The sequence below is a fragment of the Coregonus lavaretus genome (genome assembly GCF_964263955.1).
Source record: "Coregonus lavaretus genome assembly, chromosome: 1".
NCBI classification, from domain to species: domain Eukaryota; kingdom Metazoa; phylum Chordata; class Actinopteri; order Salmoniformes; family Salmonidae; genus Coregonus; species Coregonus lavaretus.
In genome coordinates this window covers 42,255,742-42,267,504 of record NC_139988.1, presented here as the reverse complement: position 1 = coordinate 42,267,504, position 11,763 = coordinate 42,255,742, and the positions used below count along the sequence as shown (strand labels likewise).

The 11,763-nt window shown below is 44.6% G+C and overlaps 1 pseudogene across 1 annotated transcript in view; it reads right to left on the bottom strand.

The window, feature by feature from the left end:
• Nucleotides 1-11,763, bottom strand: part of LOC311132630 (E3 ubiquitin-protein ligase NEURL1-like) — a 122,595-nt pseudogene that overhangs the window by 92,657 nt on the left and 18,175 nt on the right. The window contains exon 2 of the transcript in view: nt 83-330. The product of the transcript in view is annotated as an E3 ubiquitin-protein ligase NEURL1-like (transcript). The remainder of the gene's footprint in view (nt 1-82; nt 331-11,763) is intronic.

The following is an 11,763-nucleotide window of genomic DNA, read 5'->3' as shown; positions in this document are numbered from 1 at the left end:
TGGAAAACAGTTAGGCTAAAAGAAAGAGAGGAAAGAGAAAGTCTTTACTGATGAACATGTCCACCTCCCAGTCTGTCCTTACCTTGAGGCGGACCTGCTCGAACAGGGCGATTGGCCGGTGGCTGAAGGTGATGGCGTTGCAGAAGCTGGCCTGCCTCTTGACGGTCCTCTGGGCCACGTCCATGACGATCTGGGAGCCCTTGGCACTTGGGTGGAAGAGCAGGGGAAAGGAGGACAGGCTGCCCCCACACTGCTGGATAGGCAGACATCTCTTGTTGGGCTTCTGGGGGCAGTGGTGAGATGTGGTGGGGAAGGGGCCACCCAGAGAATCTGAAAAGGAGGAAGCATAGTTATATCTACAAAGAACATTACTTTAGAGATCAGAAAATTATTACTAAACAAAATTTCATAGGAACCTAAATATTTCCAGTTATAGTCTATGGTATCCACTGTATAAATATGCACAATGTCAATATAACAATGCATCAGCAGCATACACACAGTCAATAGAAATGTCCTTTCTTCAATGTCGTGATGATGACTGGGTGTATGTTCCTTTAGGAAGCATTTAACTCAAGCTCTATTTTCAGAAATCCAACAAGGAGTGCAAACAAAATGAAATACAGTGGGGAAAAAAGGATTTAGTCAGCCACCAATTGTGCAAGTTATCCCACTTAAAAAGATGAGAGAGGCCTGTAATTTTCATCATAGGTACATGTCAACTATGACAGACAAAATGAGAAAAAAAATTCCAGAAAATCACATTGTAGGATTTTTTATGAATTTATTTGCAAATTATGGTGGAAAATAAGTATTTGGTCAAAAACAAAAGTTTCTCAATACTTTGTTATATACCCCTTGTTGGCAATGACACAGGTCAAACGTTTTCTGTAAGTCTTCACAAGGTTTTCATACACTGTTGCTGGTATTTTGGCCCATTCCTCCATGCAGATCTCCTCTAGAGCAGTGATGTTTTGGGGCTGTCGCTGGGCAACACGGACTTTCAACTCCCTCCAAAGATTTTCTATGGGGTTGAGATCTGGAGACTGGCTAGGCCACTCCAGGACCTTGAAATGCTTCTTACGAAGCCACTCCTTCGTTGCCCGGGAGGTGTGTTTGGGATCATTGTCATGCTAAAAGACCCAGCCACGTTTCATCTTCAATGCCCTTGCTGAGTGAAGGAGGTTTTCACTCAAAATCTCACGATACATGGCCCCATTCATTCTTTCCTTTACACGGATCAGTCGTCCTGGTCCCTTTGCAGAAAAACAGCCCCAAAGCATGAAGTTTCCACCCCCATGCTTCACAGTAGGTATGGTGTTCTTTGGATGCAACTCAGCATTCTTTGTCCTCCAAACACGATGAGTTGAGTTTTTACCAAAAAGTTCTATTTTGGTTTCATCTGACCATATGACATTCTCCCAAACTTCAGACGGGCCTGGACATGTACTGGCTTAAGCAGGGGGACACGTCTGGCAATGCAGGATTTGAGTCCCTGGCGGAGCAGTGTGTTACTGATGGTAGGCTTTGTTACTTTGGTCCCAGCTCTCTGCAGGTCATTCACTAGGTCCCCCCGTGTGGTTCTGGGATTTTTGCTCACCGTTCTTGTGATCATTTTGACCCCACGGGGTGAGATCTTGCGTGGAGCCCCAGATCGAGGGAGATTATCAGTGGTCTTGTATGTCTTCCATTTCCTAATAATTGCTCCCACAGTTGATTTCTTCAAACCAAGCTGCTTACCTATTGCAGATTCAGTCTTCCCAGCCTGGTGCAGGTCTACAATTTTGTTTCTGGTGTCCTTTGACAGCTCTTTGGTCTTGACCATAGTGGAGTTTGGAGTGTGACTGTTTGAGGTTGTGGACAGGTGTCTTTTATACTGATAACAAGTTCAAACAGGTGCCATTAATACAGGTAACGAGTGGAGGACAGAGGAGCCTCTTAAAGAAGAAGTTACAGGTCTGTGAGAGCCAGAAATCTTGCTTGTTTGTAGGTGACCAAATACTTATTTTCCACCATAATTTGCAAATAAATTCATTAAAAATCCTACAATGTGATTTTCTGGATTTTTTTTCTCAATTTGTCTGTCATAGTTGACGTGTACCTATGATGAAAATGACAGTCCTCTCTCATCTTTTTAAGTGGGAGAACTTGCACAATTGGTGGCTGACTAAATACTTTTTTTCCCCACTGTATAGTGCTGTTAGTCATCTCGATTTTCTCCATAGATTAAAAAATATAAGGATAAGAACTGCTTGGTAAGCAGAGAGAATTGTGCCGCTGCGAGAAACTCATACAAAATGAGGTAATTTCTGTAATTGATAATTTTTACATTTACATTTACGTCATTTTAGCAGACGCTCTTATCCAGAGCGACTTACAGTTAGTGTATACATTATTCTTTTTTATTTTCATACTGGCCCCCCGTGGGAATCGAACCCACAACCCTGGCGTTGCAAACGCCATGCTCTACCAACTGAGCTACCTCCCTGCCGGCCATTCCCTCCCCTACCCTGGACGACGCTGGGCCAATTGTGCGCCGCCCCATTGGTCTCCCGGTTGCGGCCGGCTACAGCAGAGCCTGGATAATCTCCTGTAACGCCTCCATTTTTTGTTATTCCACATCTTGCCAATTTGACACTGGTTTGGTCATAAGTCTTGAATATATCTACATGAGAAAATAACAGATTTTGAGAGCAGCAGTTAGCGCTGATGATGATAATACTCTCTGGCAAGAACAGTCAACAACATTTGGAAAACAGGCCAGAAACTTCATTTTTTTATAATAATAATTTTGTCGGTAGATGCTCCGTTTCAGTCAGTCAACTTCGGTACAACACACTATGGGGAGTCGCACTCTCCCGCCTTTGGTTGAAAGATCTACAAGCCCGCCTGACAAGGCCAATGAAATCTACGCCTTGCTGGAGCCCCGCCTTCCACAGGTGAAAAGCGTGAGACTTGGATTCATTACTTCAATTATTTTGCTCTTCATCTCAGTGTGAACAGGAACTATTCACGCTACTAAAACAAACAATTGGAACATGAGACTGTCTTACATTCCACCAACTAAACTCTCCCTTAGTGGTAGTGTGCTCACCCCCTGGACGTTGTGTGCTGAAATTTGTATGGTTATCATCATAATGGCGGCGGAGGGGATGGCTGCCGTTTTACGGGCTTCTAACCAACTGTGCTATTTAGTAAATGTTTTCGCATTGTTTGGAACTTATTTTGTACATAATGTTGCTGCTACCGTCTCTTATTACCGAAAAGAGCTTCTGGTTATCAGAACAGCGATTACTCACCTCGAACTGGAAAAATATTTGTTATTTAAATGAGTCCGACAAAGGATATACTGCTTTCCCGAGAATAGGCCCAAATCCCTGTCATTCGCGTGAAGAAAAGACGGAAATACAGGGGCTGAGGTCAGGGTGCCTTGTGAGAATTCGTTGGCGAGTGGGTAAACCGCCACTACCATCCGTCCTATAGGCCAACGTGCAATCACTGGAAAATAAACTGGATGATCTCCGATCAGGACTATCCTACCAACAGAACTTTAAAAACTGTAATATCTTATGTTTCACCGAGTCGTGGCTGAACGACGACACAATTAATATCGAGCTGGCTGGGTTTTCCGTGCATCGGCAGGACAGATACGTCTGGTAAGACGAGGTACGGGGGTGTGTGTCTATTTTTCAATAACAGCTGGTGCGCGATGTCTAATATTAAAGAAGTCTCGAGGTATTGCTCGCCTGAGGAAGAGCACCTCATGATAAGCTGTAGACCACACTATCTACCAAGAGAGTTCTCATCTACAGTGGGGAGAACAAGTATTTGATACTCTGCCGATTTTTCAGGTTTTCCTACTTACAAAGCATGTAGAGGTCTGTCATTTTTATCATAGGTACACTTCAACTGTGAGAGACGGAATCTAAAACAAAAATCCAGAAAATCACATTGTATGATTTTTAAGTAATTAATTTGCATTTTATTGCATGACATAAGTATTTGATACATCAGAAAAGCAGAACGTAATATTTGGTACAGAAACCTTTGTTTGCAATTACAGAGATCATACGTTTCCTGTAGGTCTTGACCAGGTTTGCACACACTGCAGCAGAGATTTTGGCCCACTCCTCCATACAGACCTTCTCCAGATCCTTCAGGTTTCGGGGCTGTCGCTGGGGAATACGGACTTTCAGCTCCCTCCAAAGATTTTCTATTGGGTTCAGGTCTGGAGACTGGCAAGGCCACTCCAGGACCTTGAGATGCTTCTTACGGAGCCACTCCTTAGTTGCCCTGGCTGTGTGTTTCGGGTCGTTGTCATGCTGGAAGACCCAGCCACGACCCATCTTCAATGCTCTTACTGAGGGAAGGAGGTTGTTGGCCAAGATCTCGCGATACATGGCCCCATCCATCCTCCCCAGAATACGGTGCAGTCGACCTGTCCCCTTTGCAGAAAAGCATCCCCAAAGAATTATGTTTCCACCTCCATGCTTCACGGTTGGGATGGTGTTCTTGGGGTTGTACTCATCCTTCTTCTTCCTCCAAACACGGCGAGTGGAGTTTAGACCAAAAAGCTCTATTTTTGTCTCATCAGACCACATTACCTTCTCCCATTCCTCCTCTGGATCATCCAGATGGTCATTGGCAAACTTCAGATGGGCCTGGACATGCACTTGCTTGAGCAGGGGGACCTTGCGTGCGCTGCAGGATTTTAATCCATGACGGCGTAGTGTGTTACTAATGGTTTTCTTTGAGACTGTGGTCCCAGCTCTTTTCAGGTTATTGACCAGGTCCTGCCGTGTAGTTCTGGGCTGATCCCTCACCTTCCTCATGATCATTGATGCCCCACGAGGTGAGATCTTGCATGGAGCCCCAGACCGAGGGTGGTTGACCGTCATCTTGAACTTATTCCATTTTCTAATAATTGCGCCAACAGTTGTTGCCTTCTCACCAAGCTGCTTGCCTATTGTCCTGTAGCCCATCCCAGCCTTGTGCAGGTCTACAATTTTATCCCTGATGTCCTTACACAGCTCTCTGGTCTTGGCCATTGTGGAGAGGTTGGAGTCTGTTTGATTGAGTGTGTGGACAGGTGTCTTTTATACAGGTAACGAGTTCAAACAGGTGCAGTTAATACAGGTAATGAGTGGAGAACAGGAGGGCTTCTTAACAGGTCTGTGAGAGCCGGAATTCTTACTGGTAGGTAGGTGATCAAATACTTATGGCATGCAATAAAATGCAAATTAATTACTTAAAAATCATACAATGTGATTTTCTGGATTTTTGTTTTAGATTCCGTCTCTCACAGTTGAAGTGTACCTATGATAAAAATTACAGATCTCTACATGCTTTGTAAGTAAGAAAACCTGCAAAATCGGCAGTGTATCAAATACTTGTTCTCCCCATTGTATATTATTCGTAGCCGTCTATTTGCTACCACAAACAGCTGCTGGCACTAAGACCGCACTCAACGAGCTGTATAAGGCCATAAGCAAACAAGAAAATGCTCATCCAGAAGTGGCACTCCTAGTGGCCGGGGACTTTAATGCAGGCAAACTTAAATCAGTTTTACTTAATTTCTACCAGCATGTCACATGTGCCACCAGAGGGAAAAAACTCTAGACCACCTTTACTCCACACACAGAGACATATACAAAGCTCTTCCTCGCCCTCCATTTGGCAAATCTGACCATAATTCTATCCTCCTGATTCCTGCTTACAAGCAAAATCTAAAGCAGGAAGTACAAGTGACTCGATCAACATGGAAGTGGTCAGATGACCCAGATGCTACACTACAGGACTGTTTTGCTAGCACAGACTGGAATATGTTCCGGGATTCATCCAACGGCATTGAGGAGTATACCACCTCAGTCTCCGGCTTCAACAATAAGTGCATTGACGACGTCTTCCCCACAATGACCGTACGTACATATCCCAACCAGAAGCCATGGATTACAGGCAACATCCGCACCGAGCTAAAGGCTAGAGCTGCCGCTTTAAAGGAGCGGGACACTAATCCGGACACATACAGTGGGGAGAACAAGTATTTGATACACTGCCGACTTTGCAGGTTTTCCTACTTACAAAGAATGTAGAGGTCTGTCATTTTTATCATAGGTACACTTAAAAAATCCAGAAAATCACATTGTATGATTTTTAAGTAATTAATATGCATTTTATTGCATGACATAAGTATTTGATCACCAACCAACCAGTAAGAATTCCGGCTCTCACAGACCTGTTAGTTTTTCTTTAAGAAGCCCTCCTGTTCTCCACTCATTACCTGTATTAACTGCACCTGTTTGAACTCGTTACCTGTATAAAAGACACCTGTCCACACACTCAATCAAACAGACTCCAACCTCTCCACAATGGCCAAGACCAGAGAGCTGTGTAAGGACATCAGGGATAAAATTGTAGACCTGCACAAGGCTGGGATGGGCTACAGGACAATAGGCAAGCAGCTTGGTGAGAAGGCAACAACTGTTGGCGCAATTATTAGAAAATGGAAGAAGTTCAAGATGACGGTCAATCACCCTCGGTCTGGGGCTCCATGCAAGATCTCACCTCGTGGGGCATCAATGATCATGAGGAAGGTGAGGGATCAGCCCAGAACTACACGGCAGGACCTGGTCAATGACCTGAAGAGAGCTGGGACCACAGTCTCAAAGAAAACCATTAGTAACACACTACGCCGTCATGGATTAAAATCCTGCAGCGCACGCAAGGTCCCCCTGCTCAAGCCAGTGCATGTCCAGGCCCGTCTGAAGTTTGCCAATGACCATCTGGATGATCCAGAGGAGGAATGGGAGAAGGTAATGTGGTCTGATGAGACAAAAATAGAGCTTTTTGGTCTAAACTCCACTCGCCGTGTTTGGAGGAAGAAGAAGGATGAGTACAACCCCAAGAACACCATCCCAACCGTGAAGCATGGAGGTGGAAACATAATTCTTTGGGGATGCTTTTCTGCAAAGGGGACAGGTCGACTGCACCGTATTCTGGGGAGGATGGATGGGGCCATGTATCGCGAGATCTTGGCCAACAACCTCCTTCCCTCAGTAAGAGCATTGAAGATGGGTCGTGGCTGGGTCTTCCAGCATGACAACGACCCGAAACACACAGCCAGGGCAACTAAGGAGTGGCTCCGTAAGAAGCATCTCAAGGCCCTGGAGTGGCCTAGCCAGTCTCCAGACCTGAACCCAATAGAAAATCTTTGGAGGGAGCTGAAAGTCCGTATTGCCCAGCGACAGCCCCGAAACCTGAAGGATCTGGAGGTCTGTATGGAGGAGTGGGCCAAAATCCCTGCTGCAGTGTGTGCAAACCTGGTCAAGACCTACAGGAAACGTATGATCTCTGTAATTGCAAACAAAGGTTTCTGTACCAAATATTACGTTCTGCTTTTCTGATGTATCAAATACTTATGTCATGCAATAAAATGCAAATTAATTACTTAAAAATCATACAATGTGATTTTCTGGATTTTTGTTTTAGATTCCGTCTCGCATAGTTGAAGTGTACCTATGATAAAAAATTACAGACCTCTACATGCTTTGTAAGTAAGAAAACCTGCAAAATCGGCAGTGTATCAAATACTTGTTCTCCCCACTGTATATGAAATCCCGCTATGCACTCAGACGAACCATCCAACAGGCAAAGAGTCAATACAGAACTAAGATTGAATCCTACTACACCGGCTGTGATGCTCGTCGGATGTGGCAGGGCTTGCAAACTGTTACGGACTACACAGAGAAACCCAGCCGCGAGCTGCCCAGTGACGCGAGCCTACCAGATGAGATAAATTACTTTTATGTTCGCTTCGAGGCAAGCAACACTGAAACATGCATGAGAGCACCTGCTGTTCCGGACGACTGTGTGATCACGCTCTCCGTAGCCGATGTGAGCAAGACCTTTAAACAGGTCAACATTCACAAGGGCGCGGGCCAAACGGATTACCAGGATGTGTACTCAGAGCATGTGCGGACCAACTGGCAAGTGTCTTCACTGACATTTTCAACCTCTCCCTGACCGAGTCTGTAATACCTACATGTTTCAAGCAGACCACCATAGTCCCTGTGCCCAAGAAAACGAAGGTAACCTGCCTAAATGACTACCGGTAGCCATGAAGTGCTTTGAAAGCCTGGTCATGGCTCACATCAACAACATCATCCCGGAAACCCTAGACCCACTCCAATTCGCATACCGCCCCAACAGATCCACAGATGATGCAATCTCAATCGCACTCCACACTGCCCTTTCCCACCTGGACAAAAGGAACACCAATGTGAGAATGCTGTTCATTGACTACAGCTCAGCGTTCAACACCATAGTGCCCACAAAGCTCATCATTAAGCTAAGGACCCTGGGACTAATCAGCTCCCTCTGCAACTGGATCCTGGACTTCCTGACGGGCCGCCCTCAGGTGGTAAGGGTAGGCAACAACACGTCTGCCACGCTGACCATCCACACTGGGGCCAGAGGCAGAGTTGCAAAGAAAAAGTCCAGTGTCTGTGTTCTTTTGCCCATCTTAATCTTTTCTTTTTATTGGCCAGTCTGAGATATGGCTTTTTCTTTGCAACTCTGCCTAGAAGGTCAGCATCCCGGAGTCGCCTCTTCACTGTTGACGTTGAGACTGGTGTTTTGCGGGTACTATTTAATGAAGCTGCCATTTGAGGACCTGTGAGGTGTCTGTTTCTCAAACTACACACTAATGTATTTGTCCTCTTGCTCAGTTGTGCACCGGGGCCTCCCACCCCTCTTTATATTCTGGTTAGAGCCAGTTTGCGCTGTTCTGTGAAGGGAGTAGTACACAGCATTGTATGAGATCTTCAGTTTCTAGGCAATTTCTCGCATGGAATAGCCTTCATTTCTCAGAACAAGAATAGACTGACGAGTTTCAGAAGAAAGTTATTTGTTTCTGGCCATTTTGAGCCTGTAATCGAACCCACAATTGCTGATGCTCCAGATACTCAACTAGTCTCTAGAAGGCCAGTTGTATTGCTTCTTTAATCAGCAGTTTTCAGCTGTGCTAACATAATTGCAAAAGGTTTTTCTAATGATCAATTAGCCTTTTAAAACGATAAACTTGGATTAGCAAACAACGTGCCATTGGAACACAGGAGTGATGGTTGCTGATAATGGGCCTCTATACGCCTATGTAGATATCCCAATAAAAATCTGCAGTTTCCAACTACAATAGCCATTTACAACATTAACAATGTCTACACTATATTTCTGATTAATTTGATGTTATTTTAATGGACAAAGAAATTGCTTTTCTTTCAAAAACAAGGACATTTCTAAGTGACCCCAAACTTTTGAACGGTAGTGTATGTACAGTGGGGAAAAAAAGTATTTAGTCAGCCACCAATTGTGCAAGTTCTCCCACTTAAAAAGATGCGAGAGGCCTGTAATTTTCATCATAGGTACACGTCAACTATGACAGACAAAATGAGAAAAAAAAATCCAGAAAATCACATTGTAGGATTTTTAATGAATTTATTTGCGAATTATGGTGGAAAATAAGTATTTGGTCAATAACAAAAGTTTATCAATACTTTGTTATATACCCTTTGTTGGCAATGACACAGGTCAAACGTTTTCTGTAAGTCTTCACAAGGTTTTCACACACTGTTGCTGGTATTTTGGCCCATTCCTCCATGCAGATCTCCTGTAGAGCAGTGATGTTTTGGGGCTGTCGCTGGGCAACACAGACTTTCAACTCCCTCCAAAGATTTTCTATGGGGTTGAGATCTGGAGACTGGCTAGGCCACTCCAGGACCTTGAAATGCTTCTTACGAAGCCACTCCTTCGTTGCCCAGGCGGTGTGTTTGGGATCATTGTCATGCTGAAAGACCCAGCCACGTTTCATCTTCAATGCCCTTGCTGATGGAAGGAGGTTTTCACTCAAAATCTCACGATACATGGCCCCATTCATTCTTTCCTTTACACGGATCAGTCGTCCTGGTCCCTTTGCAGAAAAACAGCCCCAAAGCTTGATGTTTCCACCCCCATGCTTCACAGTAGGTATGGTGTTCTTTGGATGCAACTCAGCATTCTTTGTCCTCCAAACATGACGAGTTGAGTTTTTACCAAAAAGTTCTATTTTGGTTTCATCTGACCATATGACATTCTCCCAATCCTCTTCTGGATCATCCAAATGCACTCTAGCAAACTTCAGACGGGCCTGGACATGTACTGGCTTAAGCAGGGGGACACGTCTGGCACTGCAGGATTTGAGTCCCTGGCGGAGCAGTGTGTTACTGATGGTAGGCTTTGTTACTTTGGTCCCAGCTCTCTGCAGGTCATTCACTAGGTCCCCCCGTGTGGTTCTGGGATTTTTGCTCACCGTTCTTGTGATCATTTTGACCCCACGGGGTGAGATCTTGCGTGGAGCCCCAGATCGAGGGAGATTATCAGTGGTCTTGTATGTCTTCCATTTCCTAATAATTGCTCCCACAGTTGATTTCTTCAAACCAAGCTGCTTACCTATTGCAGATTCAGTCTTCCCAGCCTGGTGCAGGTCTACAATTTTGTTTCTGGTGTCCTTTGACAGCTCTTTGGTCTTGGCCATAGTGGAGTTTGGAGTGTGACTGTTTGAGGTTGTGGACAGGTGTCTTTTATACTGATAACAAGTTCAAACAGGTGCCATTAATACAGGTAACGAGTGGAGGACAGAGGAGCCTCTTAAAGAAGAAGTTACAGGTCTGTGAGAGCCAGAAATCTTGCTTGTTTGTAGGTGACCAAATACTTATTTTCCACCCTAATTCGCAAATAAATTCATTAAAAATCCTACAATGTGATTTTCTAGATTTTTTTTTCTCATTTTGTCTGTCATAGTTGACGTGTACCTATGATGAAAATTACAGGCCTCTCTCATCTTTTTAAGTGGGAGAACTTGCACAATTGGTGGCTGACTAAATACTTTTTTTCCCCACTGTATGTATATTTGCGGAGAAAAAAAATATTGGGGATTGGAAGTGATGCAGACAATTAAATTGATTGAAGTTACAATCTGCAATATTAAAGCTGATCTAAACATTTTAAAAATACATCGACGGGGCAGTAGTGGAGCGGGTCGAAACTTTCAATTTCCTTAGTGTCCACATCACCAATGAACTATAATTATAATTAATTATAATTATAATTAGTCATTTAGCAGACGCTCTTATCCAGAGCGACTTACAGGAGCAATTAGGGTTAAGTGCCTTGCTCAAGGGCACATCGACAGATTTTTCACCTAGTCGGCTCGGGGATTAGAACCAGCGACCTTTCGGTTACTGGCACAACGCTCTTAACCACTAAGCTACCTGCCGCCCTACTATCATGGTCCAAACACACCAAGACAGTCGTGAAGAGGGCAAGACAACACCTTTTCCCCCTCAGGAGACTGAAAAGATATGGCATAGGTCCCCAGATCTTCAAAAGGTTCTACAGCTGCACCATCGAGAGCATCCTGACCAGTTGCATCACCACCTGTTTTGGCAACTGCTCGGCATCCGACCGCAAGGTGCTACAGAGGGTAGTGCGTACGGCCCAGTATATCACTGGGGCCAAGCTTCCTGCCATCCAGGACCTATATACTAGGCAGTGTCAGAGGAAGGTCCAGAAAATTGTCAAAGACTCCAGTCACCAAAGTCATAGACTGTTCTCTCTGCTACCGGATGGCAAGTGGAACCGGAGTGCCAAGTCTAGGTCCAAAAGGCTCCTTAACAGCTTCACCCCCAAGCCATAAGACTGCTGAACAATTAATCAAACAACATACACCTT